This window comes from Hippopotamus amphibius, chromosome 13 (assembly GCF_030028045.1).
Source record: "Hippopotamus amphibius kiboko isolate mHipAmp2 chromosome 13, mHipAmp2.hap2, whole genome shotgun sequence".
Taxonomy (NCBI): Eukaryota; Metazoa; Chordata; class Mammalia; order Artiodactyla; family Hippopotamidae; genus Hippopotamus; species Hippopotamus amphibius.
The window spans coordinates 69,647,306-69,665,073 of record NC_080198.1 but is presented as its reverse complement, the minus strand read 5'-3'; positions in this window follow the sequence as shown (position 1 = coordinate 69,665,073).

Below are 17,768 nucleotides of genomic sequence, written 5' to 3'. Positions count from 1 at the left end.
GTTAATTATACCTCAGAGTGTTCTTGCAGCTGGAAGTGCGATTCAGGTATAAAGAACATTATTATTCAGATTACATCATACTTAGGAACTGGCATTTGGATGGAACTGTCTTGTCCCAGAAACAAGAGTATATTTTTAGGGAAAAAACCCTACAGTATTTTATTCCTTTATGTGTATAGCGTATAGCAGATTGTAATACATTAAATTAGTTTCTAGAAAACACGTTTTTCAGTACTGTGATCCTCTGATCGAGATCAATCTACCTACTGCTAAGTTATTAAAGAGTAGTAGTTTGTCTGCTAAAGTTTGTGCAGCATTTACTATCCAAAGCTGAAAATGTTTTAAGTCTCATTCATGTGTGGACTTATCACTTACTAGCTTTTATTTATTGTAGTACATTTCACATAACATAAAATTGACCATGAGTGACCTTCAGTACATTAACAGTATCGTGCAACCCTCACCACTATCTGGTTCTGGAGCATTTTCGTCACCCAAAAGCAAACCCAGTGTCCATTAAGCAGTCACTCCCCATCCCCCCAACCTCAGGCCCTGTACCACATTTTGTTTATACATTCATCAGTTGATAAACACTTAGGCTTGTTTATTTGGCTATTGTGGATAATGCTTCTGTGAGCATGTGTGTATAGATTTTTGTGTGGATGTGTGTTTTCATTTCCTTTGGGTATATACCCAGAATATATATGTTCTCCAGGGGCTGCCACATTTTATCTTCCCGTCCGCAACGCTGCTCCTGCCCCCTCCATCACCATTTCAGGACGTGTTTTAATCAGGAAGTGGAAATGCCCACTTATCTCCGCAACCGACATATGTACATGACACACCTTCTAATTACTCATGGCAGTCTGCGGGAGAGCAAAACAGCCAATGGCAAAAGCGCTAGGTGCCAGGCATTGTCATACATGCCGTATATGTTCTTACACAGATTTTTAGCCAGTATGACACGTGTGAACCTGCCTTTCGCATTCCCCCCTCACTAGAAAACAAGAATCTTGGACCCTCCCTTATCATAATCTTTGAATATTCCCAGTTGAAACTGCTTCCTTTCACTTGCAACATGGAAAAGATGTTAAGCCATAGGAGCTGATAATCTTTCGAGAAGTAAGTCATGGAAAGTAGACATGTAGAAAATGACACAAATCATGTTTCTTCCCAAAAAGCTTTGAAAACGTTCCTGAAGTCAACAGCTGCATTCTAGAATAGACAACTTGGCAACATTTTCGTTGTCCTGTCTTTGTGATGGTGCCAGAGATTTTGGTGGAGTGGGGCGGGGGGGACAAGAAAGAGGAGTGTTGAGTGCCTGTGATGAACACTCTGTGCATAAGAATGAGACTTGAGGTGTGGTTGTTCCCAAAGGGCAGGCATAAGTGTTGCGTGACCCCTGGGAACCCAGCAGTGTCGACCTAGGATGTCCACATTCCCCATCCTCACTCCAGCCTAAGGATGCGTCTTGGAAAACTGACCTGTACTCCATGAAATCATACCTTTGTTTTAGACTGTCACCCCTCTGCAGACACCAAATAAGATAACCTGTACACAGCAATTTAGGCGACCTAGTATTTGATGAAATGATGAATGTTATGTGTCTAATTAAATCCTGTTTTTAAGGGAATTAATTTGGGAATATAAAGTCAGTTTTTCAAATGTAATTGTACTTGCTCAAGAAAGATATTCTAGTGATTTAAAGACACAGATACTCCCTTGAGATTAGGGGGCAGGAAGTTGGAGCGGGTTCCTAGGGTCTTGCTCTCATGCTCCTCCTTCCCGATACACGAACACCATGAACACATGAAGATGCAACTTCCCAAGCTCACATGGCCCATTGAAAAACCGCTGGTCAAAACCAAAGGAAGTTATTCCAGTAGTTCCCACTATTTATGATCAATATGCATGTATTTGCACATAAAAACCGTTTTTGGGGAAAGTACAAGGCATACAAGTGTCATGGGCTGTCAAAAGGTGATCACTGGCGTGATATACGATCAGATTTAAGTGTTTTCCTTTTTTAACCCTTACAAATACAGGACCAAGCTGTAGGTCTTACCTGAACGTGGCCACAAAGTTCACCGTGGGCCAGCCTAGGACAAAGGCCTTCCTGGCACCAATGTTGGCTTCACCAACTTTGTCTGTACAGTTGGCAGTCCACATGGTGCTCAGTGGTATTTCATTTTTTACCTTCAAGTTCTTTTTATACCTGGAAAGAACCAAACAACACTTCTGTTAGTCTGTTTCTTAAATGTAATGGGAGAAGCTGTGTTCATGCTAAGGATGCTAGTTCTCACTGCTCCAGGGCAAAGCATGTCTCCTTCATCTCTGTTACTCTGTGTGCACAGCATAGCGAGTAGTTTGATAGACCTTTTCAAAGTGTGTGCTGAGCAGAGGCTGGTCCAGGAAGGCCCTGAAAGCACTTCCTCGATGGCAGGAAATAGGCATTTTCTGAATGTTGAGTGTTGAGTATGGACCATCGTTTATATTTTAGAGCTTTTTTTAGAGAACCATTAACTCATTCTTATATTTGTTATTTATGACACTATATATTATATATGTATTTTTGTAATTATAATTTATTATACACTCACGTCTTGCCTACTTCAAAAAGTATTGAGGGGCTGAACAAAGATACATGGTACATGGTTTGTAAAAATAATTATACAGTCTTTTTCCTAGCAGAGACAGGCAAAATAAAAGCTGGGATTAGAGAGATTTAAAATACATTTTCAACCTTAATTTTTAAAAAGATTTTTTAGTATAGGTTATTTTAAGTTTCCTTTCTCAAGATTTTGTTCATACAATTTTCTCTTTGATTATAGCTAAAACTGAAAAACTGTTAGCATACAGGCTGAACCCCAACTGAAAAATCAGTCAGTCAATCTCAGACCAGTGGCTAGGGTGTCTCATGTGTAAGTGATAGATATACTTCCCATTTATCTCTGGGGAGTCAGAAGGTGATTGTCACCAGTGAAACTGCTTTCTGACAGTTTCTGCTGATTCTCTTTTGACTTCTGATATGGAAACTACCATATCTTTTGGTTAATTCACAAATTGAACACTTAGGTGGGCCTAGGATTTAGATCTTTACAAGTCCTATGAAAGATGCCTAGGGGACTTGGGCACACTGCTCTGGAACTCCCCACTAGCCAGAACCACATGTAGAAACACTAAAGGTAGAATGAGATCAAAGACGCCTCACGTGCAGAAATCCCTGTGACTCTACTGATTCATGGAACAGTTAAAGCTACAACTCTTCAGTGGGATTTATGAAATGAAAATAATTTTGCAGGAAGCCCACTTGAAGGATAATCTAGATTCAGATCTTGTAGGTAGTTTTCTAAAAATTGTGGAGAAAATTTGTGCAAGGTTGGCGGCACTCAGTCCTGCTAGTTATTGCAATGGAAGAATTGTGTTCCCCCCGCTCCCTGCCAACACCTTCACACCCTGACGCCCTCACTGCCAACACGACTATATTTGGAGATGGAGCTTTTAGGGTGTAATTAAGGCTTATGAGGTCATGAGGCTAAGATGCTAATCCAGTAGGATGGGTGGGCTTGTTAGAGGAGGGAGAGAGCTTTCTTCCACTCTCCCCACATCCATGCACTGAGGAAATGCCATGTGAACATACAGTGAGAGGACAGCCATCTGCAAGCCAGGAAGAGAGCTCTCATTAGAACTTCCCTACGCTGGTGCCTGATCTTGGACCTCCAGCCTCCAGAACTATCAGAAAATAAATTTCTGTTGTTTAAGCCACCAAGTCTATGGTATTCGTTGCATTTGTATTCAGGGTTGAGAGCAAAGTGCACCCAGTTGGTTCTGTCTCCAACATGTATTCCAGATCTGTCTGGCCTCATCTTTCATTTTCACTGTCAACCCCACGATGGAGCCTTTGTTCCTGTTCATCAGGACTGTTGCCTCCTCTAACTAGTCTCCCTGCTTCCACTCTTGCTTACCCAAAAGCCCATCATCTTCCAATAGTTAGAACATTCTGCTAAAAATATACACTAGATATGGCTCCTATCCTAGTTAAACACCCTTCAGCAGAGTATTTCAACCCCTTCCAGGCCTGTGGAGACCCTCTGTGACCTGACTACCATATCACATCTAATGTCACGCCCCCTGCTTTAGGCTCCAGTCACACTGGCCTTCCCTGAACTCCTCCCTCCAGGGGACTGAGCTGCACCCACTTGGGCCTAGACGCCTAGGAGACTCATGCACCTTGGCTGGGGATGGTGGCTGCTGCTCACCCCGCAGGTCCAGTTTAGAGGCTGCCGCCTTGAGAGGTTCTCCTGCACAACCCCTCTCTAAGATGGTCCCATCTTCTACACGGTACCCTATCTCCCTTGTATCAGAAGCACTCATCACAATCTGTAATTTCCCCCTCTTATTTTTATCATCTGTCTGCAAGCCCCGGGCAAGAGAGACACTGTCATATTTTCCTACAATAAGGGTTAGCGAATGTGCAATTTTATGATCCTCGGCAGAGCATGTCATGTATACGCACTTGGTATTAGATATAAGCAACACATCGCTGTATAAGAAGAGGTGCTGCTTCTGCCTCCTCCAGCCTCTTTTGAGTTCTACGGGGCTGTGGATCAGCAGGGTATGATTGGCTCCCTCAGAGGATGTAGTATTTTGGCTGTGGGTGTCCACCTCAACGGAAGGGCTTCTCCTGCAAAACACAAACACCATAGAACAGCTAGTCGCTGGTCAGATATGGGATGGAGTTTATGTTAAATGTCAAGCTCGACACATCTCTAAAAATTAGACTCAATCTCCCAAACAGGGCTTCATAGCTCAAACTCAGGAGTCAGTAAGTTATAGAAAGTTACTGAAAGAAATGAGGTCACCTAGGGAGTTGATATGGACAGAGAACAGTTTCAGGAACAAAACCCTGGGGCATGTGGACTCTTAAAGGTGGGGAAAAGAAGAAAGCAGCAAAGCTGCTCAGGAACTGTTAGGAAGAGGAGAACCAAGAGGCCAAAGGTAGAGAGTATGACAAGAAGGTAAAAACCACCACCACCAACAAACCAACAACAACCACCCAAAATAGGACAATTTGTGGCCTCATATAGATAAAATAAAAGGATATGGAGATTTGCAAAGAAGTAATTACAACAATTCAGTTTCACGTGAACATAAAAATTTAGATAACTGAGGATTCTGGAAGATTGACCCCAATCTTATCTAAGTATTCCAATTTGGGGGAAAATTCTCAAAGATCAGCAAATAATGCTGGAAACATCAAAAAGTTTCTAAGTATGGTAGTGCTTAGCTATTCTTTGGTTGAGCTATGACTACGCTCTAACATAACTCTCAGGTCATGATAGGTAAAACAACTAAGTTGAACAGAAAATACTCTTTGATAAATAGAACAGACATTTTCATAGATCTACAGAAAGTTCTCCCCCGTGGAGCCAAAAAAGTGTCTCCTACTCCCCACTCCACCCCAGGAATGTAAAGCTGCTCACTTGTGTTCAGCAGCACTGAATCCTATGAACACCAGTAGCTTTTCATGAAACCAGTGCTGAAGTTAAAAATTAGTTCATATGTCTTTGAGGAAATAAAACAAAACACTTCCTGTGACCACCATCTGTTTTGATGATCAAAAATAGTATATTAAAAGACTACCTGAGGCGGCGAAACCTTGAATGACCACCAAAAAGCTCAAAGTGCTCTCTGATTGACGCGAACATCGTTTTTTCTCCAATTCTTGGCACTGAAACCAGAGTATGTCTACAGCACTTGGCAGAGTACTGTGGACAAATCCACGAAAGCTCAGGATTCCGTAGTAGTCAAGATCACTGGCCATTATGATGTCAGAGTTTTGAGGCTTATGCTATAACTGACAAACGCCATACTTGTTTCGCTGACTTTGCTTCCACCTTTTCATATTTTAAAATTACTCTTTTTATTTTGAAATAACTGTAGATTCCCATGTAGCTATAGGAAATAATACAGAGTCTATAATCTTTTCCTCAGTTTCTCCCAATGGTAACATGTCTCTAAGCTATGATACAATATCATAACTAGGATATTAACATTGAAACAGTCAAGATACAGCACATTTCCATCACCTCAGCAATCCTTTAAATTACCCTTCTACAGCTATGTAGACTTCCCTCCAACTTTTACCACCTCTTTAATCCCTGGCAACCACTAATCTTTCTCCATTTCTTTAATTTTTGCCATTTTCAAGAATGTTATACCAATGGGATCATACAGTATGTCACATTTTGGGATTTGCTCTTGTCCACTCAGCATAATTGGAGATTCATCCAGATTGTTGCAGGTATAATAGTTCATTTCTTTGTAACTCTTGGTAGTAGTCCAGGATAATGATGTATCACAGTTTGCTTAACCAACTGGGTTGTCTTCAGTTTTGGCCTGTTACAAATAAAGCCGCAACAAAAACTTGTGTACACATTTTTGTGTCAACATAGGTTTCCCTTTCTCTAGGCTAAATGCCCAGGAGTGCAAATGTCTGGTTGTATGGTAGTTGTACCTTTTGTTTTTAAAGAAACGGTCAAATCATTTTCCAGAGTGGCTGTACCATTTCACATTCTCACCAGTACTGTATGTGTTTGTTTCCCCAAATCCACACAAACATTTGGTGGTGTCATTTTTTATTTTAGGCATTCTGATAGCTGGGTAGCTCCATCTCATTGTGGATTTAATTTGCATTTCCCTAATAGTTAATGACACTGAACATCTTTTCATGGGCTTATTTGCCATCTGTATATCTTCTTCAGTTTTACGAACCTACGGTAATCTGCTAAAAACATTTCCTGTAAAGACACCTTTCTCTTTCCACTAGAAAACTGACCATTGTGCAGTTGAGGAGGCTGCTGCACAGATAGTTTAGGTACCATGAACCCAAGCAGCCACAGTGTAACGGAAGGATTCAAATCCCGCTGACTCTGGAGGTCACACAGCCTCTGGGCAGTGAGGCCCCTAATCTTTTCTCACAGGGATGGTCTCTTTGCTCTGACAACAGTGAAGGACTGAAATCTGATTATGTAAGAAAGTTTGTGGTTTCCCTTGCAAGCTCCTGTAATAGTTATCTGAATACATATCTTTTATTCCCCACTAGACTCTAAGGACCTCAAGGAATGAGTCTATTTTTTGATGTATCATTAAATTCTCACAGGCATTGGCACATTGGAGGAATTCAAAACATTTTATTGAGTAAATCAATGATATAGCTTTCTGCCCTGGATGAAGGAAAAAAAGAGAGAATCTAAAAGTCTCTCTTCCTTTTACTTCATTCATTTAACAGAGAGTATTTGAACCCGTACTGAAGGAAAGGCACTTGGTTAGGTCTGGGCAGCAGGGAGCAAAAGGGACTCTGGCCCAGCTCTCTCACAAAACCTAGATTTAAATGGGGGAGACAGAAATTAAACAGAATCTCACCAATAACTCTTATGTCAGACTCTGGTAGGTACTACAAAGAAAAATTAAAGAGTGAGATGAGCAATTACAAGACGGACCAGACACCTGACTTTGTGGAGAGGGCAGGCAAGGAAGGCTTCTTTGAACAGCTCCTGTGAAATGAGCTTTACAAGATAATTTGGGGGACCTCCCTGGTGGTTCAGTGGGTAAGACTCTGTGCTCCCAATGAAGAGGGCCCAGGTTCGATCCCTGGTCAGGGAACTATATCCCACATGCATACCACAACTAAGACTCCACATGCCACAACTAAAGATCCCACATGCCACAACTAAGACCCGGCATAGCCAAAATAAATAATAGATTTTTTAAAAAGATAATTTGGAATTAATTAGGAGGGTGGAGAGGAAAGGAGAGAGGTAAAGAGGGTTGGAGGGAAGGAGCGGAAAGAGAGAGAGGGAAAGAGGGAGAAGAAGAGAAGAGAAGAGAAAAATGTGTGTTGGGAGAGGATGTTTCATATTTCTTGCTGAAGGGATAGAATCTGAATATATGAAATTTCAGAGACGTGAAAGAGTTTGGTAGATTGGAGACACTAACAGAAGGTACAGGAAGGTGAAGTAAGTCAGGAAAGGTGGGTGGAGGCCAGAAGCACAGGTCTTTTTAGTCCTTTGTGACTTTGTTAAGGTCTTCACTCTTAAAATGAACTAGCATAGAAGCGGCATATAGACAGTGGCCTCCAGAGACTATTCAGCACTTTTAAAGGGACAGTGCTGGTCTGGACATGCTTGACTGTGATTAGAACCGTGGAGGCTCATTGGGCAACACTTTCTGGCCTCTCATCAAGCATTTGGCAGAATCTATTTAAGGCAAGAAATGTAGGCAGACATATCTCTGCACCTTCCCCAGTTCCCAAATTATCTCCATTCTCTGCCTCTCCCTTTTGGAGAGGTTAGGGGCCAGGAAGACGTCTCCCCTTCTAGAATCTAGTCACTGGCAATCGGTTCTGATATTCATCGAGGAGCTTTTTAGGCTGTCCTCTCCCAGAAACGTTGAGTTACCAGATCCAGAAAACCTGTATTTATAAAAAGTGTTTTGCGTGATCCTTACATAGGACCAGGACTGTGATTGTTTTTTTAGGCATCAGTTGAGGAAGAAGTATTCTTACACCATCTTCCCTTTCTAGTGAAGCAAAAGAGAGAACACTTCTCAGAAAGATCAAGGAAGGGTTCCTTAGTCATGTAATAGTAATCTTTAAATGTAATAGCTAAAGCTGAATTTCTTCCAAAATACCATTGTTAGTTCTTTTAATTTTATGAAAGAATTCTAAATGGAAAAACAGTGACGTGTGTTTTCTTTTTTTTTTTAACTTTATTTAATTTTTTTATTGGGGTATAGTTGCCTTACAATGTTGTATTAGTTTCTGCTGTACAATGAAGTGGATCAGCTATATGTATACATATATCCCCTCCCTCTTGGATCTCCCTACACCCCCACCCCCAATCCCACCCATCTAGGTCATTACAGAGCACTGAGCTGAGCTCCCTGTGCTATACAGCAGGTTCCCACCAGCTATCTATTTTACACATGGTAGTGTATATATGCCAATCATAATCTCCCAATTTGTCCCACCCTCTCCATCTCCCTCCGTGTCCACATGTCCATTCTCTGTGTCTGCGACAAGGTGCGTTTTCATTTATTTCATTGAACACTGAACTTTTGCCCTAAGTATCAAATAGAAGAGGTGATCCTATGACAATAGTACCAACATTTAAACACGTTGCAAAGATGAGACTATTCTGTTTTTTCCTTTAGATTTTTAACTCTTTGATTAAATGTCTGTATTGGAAAACAGATTGGGTATTGTCAAGAGCATGAGTTCTGGAATCCAGTTACCTAGTTTTGAATCCTTCCTTGTTCTTTACCATGTGGAAAGACTAGGAAAATCGGTGTGCAATGTCCTTATTTGTAAAATAGAGATGATGATAAAAGTACATCATGAAAATTAAGTGAGATTATACTTCAGAAAACTTACTGTGGTACCTAACACAGTAATCCCTCAGTTAATGTTAGTCATACTTTTAGGAGACTGAAACTTTGTATTCAAAGATAGCAAGCAGCATGGTGGATATTCTTCCAAGACAAAGACAGGGAGCTAGAACAGCTACCAATGTTGACTGACTGACTACAAGTTGCCAAGCTCTTTGCCATGCAGTTTATGTACATCATCTCATTTCTTTGCAGCAGATTTGTGAGGTGAGAATCATTATTTCTAGTTTTAGAGATGGAGAAACTGAGGCTCAGAAAGGTTAAGTAACTGAGAACCATATACCAAACAGTTTAGAGTCACGTTTGTCTCATTTCAAAGTCAAAATGTTTGCACAACTGAACAATGTTTCCCCTCTGGAGGAGGGAAGAAAATATATTTAAGCCACATCAGGTTTAGGTTGGCTCCCAAATTATTTAATTGGAATGTATCTAAGTGTTTTCATTAACTGTCAGCATTTGCATTTGGTGCCCATACCCTACTCTGTCCTCCTTAAAATGGCTGGTTGTGGAACCCTTGGCTGGCAGCATGGACTAGCTCTCAGACAGGAAGTTTATATCAGCTCCCAAGGTGGATCGTCGACTCCTGTTACTTTAAGGAGCCAGACCTTGGGCTTCGGGCAGGCTGGGAGTAGCAGTCAGGACTGTGAAAGTGCTCTGATGATTCACCTCCTGATGTCTGGTTGTCCACGTCTCTGTGACACAGACCAGGCTGTGAATGGTGGCTAAACCTTTCCCCTGCCTCCTCAGCCTACTCGCCATTCTGGGTCACTGTCTCTGTGAGTAATTTCTCTCCTGATTCTGGCACTCTGGACCGTCTACTACCTACTAATTGATTTTTACCTCCGCAGAAAGGGGAAAGAGAGGGATGCCCAGGCCTTGGCAGTGAGTACTTGTTCCACTACCCTTTTCTGCCCCCTGCTGACCATACCTGGGAATTATGTTTAACCCCCAGGCCCTTGGTCCAAGCCAGATTCCTAATAGAGTGAGTGAATCCTGGCACACACAAAAAAACTAAGTAAATAAAATAAGTGATATTTTCATGCATTATTTTTAAAAGGCAAATTTCAAAAAAATACTTTAAAATATATTTCAAATTTCAAAAAAAATACATGATTAACAAAATATCTCAATGTATCCTTAAAGAATACAGTCATCCCTCAGTATCTGTGGGGGATTAGTTCCCGGATTCCTTGTGGATACTACAATCTACAGATGTTTGAGTCTGTTATGTAAAATGGCATAGTATTTGCATATAACCTATGCACATCCTTCTGTATGCTTTACATCATCTACAGAGTACTTATAATAGCTAATACAATGTAAATTCTAGGTACACAGTTGCCAGTGTGCAGCAAATTTAAGTATCGCTTTCTGGAAATTTCTGGAATTTTTTTGGAATATTTTGGACCTTAAGTTGGTTGAATCCGTGGAACTTATGGATGCATAGGGCTGACTGTACCATCTTATATGTACATAGACCCTACCATCCATCTTTTCACTCAAGGGACAGGTCTGATAGCAGAGTTGAAAATCATGCTAACAGTATTGATCAGTCTTTTTCATCATGCATGTGTATGAGAAAAAAAACCCCAGAAAGTGTAGTAGAAACCAGCAGCAAAAATGATAGGGTCCAAGTGGAACCGATATAACAGTTGACTCCTGAAGAAAACAGTTAATTAAGAGAACTGAAGAAAAAATTGATAAAAAAAAAAACCACCCCAAACCCTAACATCTTCAGAGTCAAGAAGCCAAAGAATAGGTGGCTGGGAAATGAGAATAATCAAAGAAGAAAGATTTCTTGGAAATTAAAGGTATCCTTGGCTAAATGAATAATTTAGTAGGAAGTCTTGAAGATTGGGTTTAAGGAATCCCATTTGAGCTTGACACTTGGAACATTCATCTTTCCATTTTAATGATATAGATTACCTTTTTTTCCTCAATAGGTAGAGCTATTCAGTCTTTCAACAAGGAGTAATTTAATAATCGGAATAATGTAAATGCTATTTCAGTTTGTAGAATCAACATATAAACAAAACTTGGAAGACAATAGTAGCTATAAAAGAGAATCTAATATTAATAACATTGATAATGTATAAAAATGGAAGTCTGACTTTTAAGGCAGCAGAGAGATGTGGCAGGTAATATCAGACAGATTTTTCTCACGTTATCTAGTAATGAATCAGATATACTATCTAAAATTGATGTAACGAAATATGGGGTTTAAGCATATTCTTTAAAATTATAGATAACCACCAGAAGAACCAAAGCACTATAACTGGAAAAACTTAGTAATGGATAAGGAAATATGAACTAAGTTTATTGTCTTTCAATAGATACTATCTAAAGTTGATGAATGAGAAGTGGAGGAATTAGCATAAGTTTCAGAGGTATGGTAATAACCAGCAACAGAATAAAAGATGTTTAAAAATAGGGAGTAAGGGGTGGTGGGATGAATTGGGACTTTGGGATTGACATATATACACTACTAAGTATAAAATAGATAACTAATGAAAACCTACTGTATAGTATAGGGAACTCTACTCAGTGCTCTGTGGTGACCTAAGTGGAAAGGAAATCCAAAAAGGAGGCGATATGTGTATACATATAGCTGATTCACTTGGCTCTACAGCAGAAACTAACACAACATTGTAAAGCAACTATACTCCAATAAAAATTAATTAAAAAAGTAGGAAGCTGGGTTAGAAATGGGCCGTGGCAGAACGAGGTCAGGTAGAGAACTTACATTTTTTAGTACCACTCTGTACTGTTTTATTTTTTTTAACTTGTGCATGTATTAATTTTACAGGTTAAAGTAAAAAGTGAAAACACACACACACACACACACAAAACAACCAAAAAAAATTCTGCAGCTGCAGCTCTTGGCACCATTTTCCTCCACAGCTGCAGTCTCTCTCCTTACACTGATGGTCAGATCCTACTGAGACAGGAATGCGTAAGAACAGAAAAGTTTCTACCCTGAAGTTTAGGTTTAAGTATTTTTTGTTTGTCTGTGCTTGTGCTCTGTCTTTTCAGTGGCCCAACCTTTTGGAATACTAACTTTTGACTACTTACATCTGTGATATCTAGAATCTCCTTAAAAGTTTTGCTAAACTTTGGTATCCTCCTGTTACTTTTTCTTCCTTTTTTTGTTTTTTCAATCAAGGTAAAATTGGTATATAACATTTATACAAATTTCAGGTATGCAACATTATAAATCAATATTTGTATACACTACAAAATAATCAGCACTGTACGTCTAGCTACCATCCATCACCATACAATTGCTCTCCTTCACTCACTTCACCCTTCCTCCAGCCCTCTTCCTTCTGGTAAACACCAATCTGTTCTCTGAATCTGTGAGTTTGCTTTCGTTTTGTTTGTTTTGGTTTTTATATTGCACATAAAAGAGAAATTATATGGTATTTGTCTTTCTTCTTCTGACTTATTTCACTTAGCATAATGCCCTCAAGGTCCATCCATGTTGTCGCAAATGGCAAGATTTCCTTCTTTTATGGCTACACGGTATTCTGTTGTGTCTATATACATTGCATCTTCTTTATCCATTCACCCATCCTTGGACGTTTGGGTTGTTTCCATATCTTGGCTGTTGTAATAATGCTGCAGTAAACATAGGGGTGCATATATCTTTTCAAATTAGTGTTTTTGTTTTCTTCAGGTAAATACCCAGAAGTAGAACTGCTGGGTCATTTAGAAGTTCTAGTAAATTTTTGAGGCGTTTCCATACTGTTTTCCACAGTGGCTGAACCAGTTTACATTCCTACCAACAGTGCACAAGAGTAATCCTGACTCACTGGCCTCTCTTGTGATCCTGGTGTTTTTTTGTTTGTTTCTGTTTTTTGTTCTTTAATACTTATTTGGGCTGCTCCAGGTCATAGGTGCAGCATGCGAACGTAGTTATGGCATGCAGACGTCTTAGCTGCAGCACGCAAGTGGGACCAAGTTCCCCCGTCAGGCACTGAACCCCAGCCCCCTGCATTGGGAGTGCAGAGTCGTACCCACTGGACCACCAGGGAAGTCCTGATCCTAGTGTTTTATTTTTTTTTTTTTTAATTTTGACTCTAGTTACCTATGGCCCACCTGGGTCCAACTCAGCCTGCCTAGGTAGGAAGGAAACGTTTATGGAAAAGTGACGACAATGACTAGTATCAGAGTAAATAAAACAGTGTACATTATTAAGTTAAAACATAGTGCGAAGGAAGTAGGGTGATGGTCTCTACTCCATTCCTCACATTTTCATGGAGAATAGTGTACTTCACCCCTACAGAGAACACACTTGGAAGGATCTGGGAGTAGAGGTTTTCTCTAGACCACAGTCTTGCATGAGACAATAGACAGGAGGAAATGAAGAAACCAGAATATCTAAATAAGAAGGCAATAATGTCTCGCATGTCACTCTCTGAGAGAAAGTAGGCAACACATACGGGGGGAATCCCCACAAGCATCTCCCAAACAAAACAAAACAAGAAGAAACACAGAAATACATATATTATACATGTAGAAATACAACTGTTGGGCAGTTTCTGGTCAGTACACACAGATGCCCAGGCTGTGGACTCAACACTGGTGCAGCTGGCTGGCCTGCCATGGGACCGAAACCAGGTGTTCTCAGGTTCTCACTGTCTCCCACACAGCTACCACTAAGAGTTACCTGCCATGCTCTTTGGCTGAGAATAGCAACATCGAAGGACATTCCACCATTCATTTAATTTGGGGATCATAATTTTGTTTGTGATAACTTCTGCAGTGGAGCTGCAGTTTCCTTTGTGGCTACTGACCCCTTGGAGAGTAAAATTAACCAGAGATTTGAATTTAAAGAGGCTGAAGAAGCTACATACCTATGAAAGACAGCTTGGGACACAGCTGCAGATGTGGGAACCCAGACAAGTAAGTAAGACCCTCTGGCTGAGACGGAGCCAGTCGTATAAAATTGGGAATGAAGGCATTTGGACTTTCATTTCTGTGGGCTTTTATTTGCAAGGGGATTTCGTTTTGAGGACGTTGAATAATAAGAGTTTCCTATTGTTCAAATTTGGGACATGTTTCTGTTGTTGATCCAGTCTTTGTATTCATTTCATAAAATCTGGTGGATCTATTCTGGACAACATGACAGGAGATAATTACTGATAAGAATAGAATAGGGAGTGAATTTTGAGCTTAGGGTGCCGCATGGAATCCTGGCTGACTCATGATGCTAGAGTCTTTTGTGGGCAAAAGGTGAAATGCCCATCAGCAGTTCCAGAGGGGAACGTTGTGTAGAAAGGAGCAGAGTGTACGATGGTGAGAGCACAGCAGCACTGTGAGCAGCTGCCTGCCCTGCTGAGAGGACGGCAGCCCTGGCTGACTTCTAACTCGCTTAAGAACAATGCCTTATGACATCGTTTCCCAGCCTGCCTTCATATACGCGCTGCTTTGGGATTTTTATTTATTTGCGCATCACCCATGCTAATACTGATACATTTTTAAAATATTGTGTGTACTTTAAAATTCTTGAGCTCATGATATGTTAAAATATTTTTTTTCTGAATACAGATTAAAATGCATAATTACTAAAATTAAAAAAAATGCCTGTCACCATCACCCTGCTACCTGAAATCAACTGACATAATGCCAGTGGGACACACACTGTAATATGCTACAAGATGAGAAACCTGGCAGAGAAGGGGAGGGATGCGTGTTGCTTCACTCTTCAGGTTTCTGTTCTAATCCTGTTGATGGAAAGTGGTACTGGATAAATATTTGGGGCCCCTCTCTACACCTTCTCTCTCGCACCTTCCCAGGCAACAAAGAAGAACTCAGTTTCTAAGACTTGCAGGAGCTCAGGTACAGCGTTTTCTAATTCTGCCCTTGGCGTTCAGGGAGCAGTACTTCTTACTCCCACGCTGGAGCTGGGCTTGAGTGAGGAAGACTGAAGTTCATTTGTGGAGAACTGGAGCAAACCTATTTCTGCTTTAGGCCTAAGCCTCATCTCCTACTCAGCTTTACTAGGGAACCCCATAATTTAGATGATAAGACATACATTTCAATCTCTGCTTCCTGGGTCTATTTCTCAACCTGGCTAAAGTCCATAAAGCAGAAGCCCAAATTCCAACACAGCATTTAGTTACAAAAACAAGTGAAAGAAATGAGAGAAGAAAATGTTGACTGAAGAAAACGAATGCTCCTGTTACACAACAAAATGTTTTGTGTTAATAAACATTTAGTGATAGCTTATTATGCAAAAGAGTTTTTTAAAAAGTTAATGTTCCTTGACACTCAAATATTGTGGCTGTGAGTTTTCACTTCTCCAGCTTGGGGTTAGAGTCGTGTGGTATTGTAGTCTCCTTGGCTGAGTCTGCACAGGGAAACAGGGGAACCCTTCTTTGTTCCCCAGTCTCTGAGAAGCAATGAGATACAGTAGAAAGAATATGGGCTTTGGAGTCGGGTCTGGGGATGTATTCTGGATGTTTCAAGTTGGGCAAATTACTTAACCTTCCTGAATCTCACTGTTTACAGGTATAAAATGGGGATAGTAACTCTCATTGGGTTGTTGTGAGGACTGAGATAATGCATGTGTAATGTACTAACTTGATGCCGGATCCCCTCCCTGCCCACAAATTGAGCTAAAGATACTCTAGGAAGGATTCTTTCTCCCTACTCAGTGTTCCTTCACGGTTATCCTCTGGGACTTACTGGGGATCAGCAGTTATACAACCTTCATTCTGGATCCATTCCTTCTCTTTCCACACTCTTCTCCCCTCACAGACCTGAAGTTTTGGAGCTATTCCTTACTCTGGAGGACTTGTCATTTGGAACTCAGACTTCATCATTTTCTTTGCTTCGTGGCTCTGCCTATGTCCCATCATCAGTTTCCAAGACCACAGGCTGTAGCCCAAGTCTCCCACTTCCCCACCTAGAAGGAACCAGGCTGAACAGGTGTAAAGCACCGAATTGGTATTTGGCACGCAGTAGATGCTCATTACCTATAAATTTCTTTTCTTAGATCTGGAAGCTTTGAACTGTTTTCTACAGAGCTGTATTGACTATTATGATTGAGTACAGTGATCCAAGAACTGTATTTTAGAAATGAAGTATTTTGGATATCACTGACTCAATCTTTAAAACCACTAACTTCTGCACTTAGTGAGACTGCCATTCAAATAGAAATCATACCCATGTCTAGGCATCCACTCAATATGTCCATATCTAGATAGTTTTTAAAGACATTTTGAGATCTTTCCCTTGCATAGAAAGAGTATGGTTTGCCTCCTTATGCTCAGCGGCCTTTTCCAGCACAGATAAAATTCCAAGATAATAAAGATTTTGATCTCATGCAAGTTCCTTGGTGCAAACAGGCTTGCATAGCAAAATGATGCAGATAAACGTGGATGAAAACGGACTTTACACAAATAAATGAAACTATATTATGTTTCTCTAGTATAAAAATAGATCAAATGGCAGGAGGACAAAAATAGGTGAAGTGGTAACATAAACTGACTTGTGAAAAAAAGCAGTCAATAGAAAATGACCTCAAGATAATTCAGAGGTTGGAATTAACAAACAGGGACTTTAAAGCAGCTATTATAAGTGTGTTTAAGGACTGAATAGAAAATATGGTAATAATGAACAGATGGACATCTCTGTAGAAAGAAAGAAGTATTTTAAAAAAGCCAAATGGAAATTCTAGAACTGAAAAATAACAAAAGTTCATTGATGGATTTAACAACAGACTGGAAACAACAGAAGGGTCAGTGAACTTGAAGATAGATCAACAGAAAATATCTAGTCAAAAGGACTGAGAGGACAAAAAAAAAATCTATAAAAAAGTTAACAGAGCCTCAGTGTTCTCTGAGTCCAACATCAAATGGTCTAACATATATACAATTGGAGTTCAAAGAGAAGTGAATGGGGCAGAAAAAATATTTAAACACATGACCAAAAATTTCCCAACATTAGTGAAAACCTTAAACATACACACATAGTGTGAAAATGACATATATTGTGAAACTCATAAGGTGAAAAATGAAGGCTGGCTGACTTCTCATAAGAAAAATTAAAACCAGAAAAACGTGGGAGAACATTTTAAGTGTTGAAAGGAAACTACTATTAACTAAGAATTGTCCAGGCAGTGAAAATATCTTTTAGGATTACAGTCAAAATAAAGGCATTTTCAGATAAACGAAATCAGAGAATTGGTCACCACCACACAGGTACTAAAGAAGAGTTAATGAAAGCTCTTCAGCTTGAAGAGAAAGATAAGAGATTCTACAGAGAGGAGTAAAGAGCTTGGAACATGGCTTGAGCACATGCACACATATATAAAG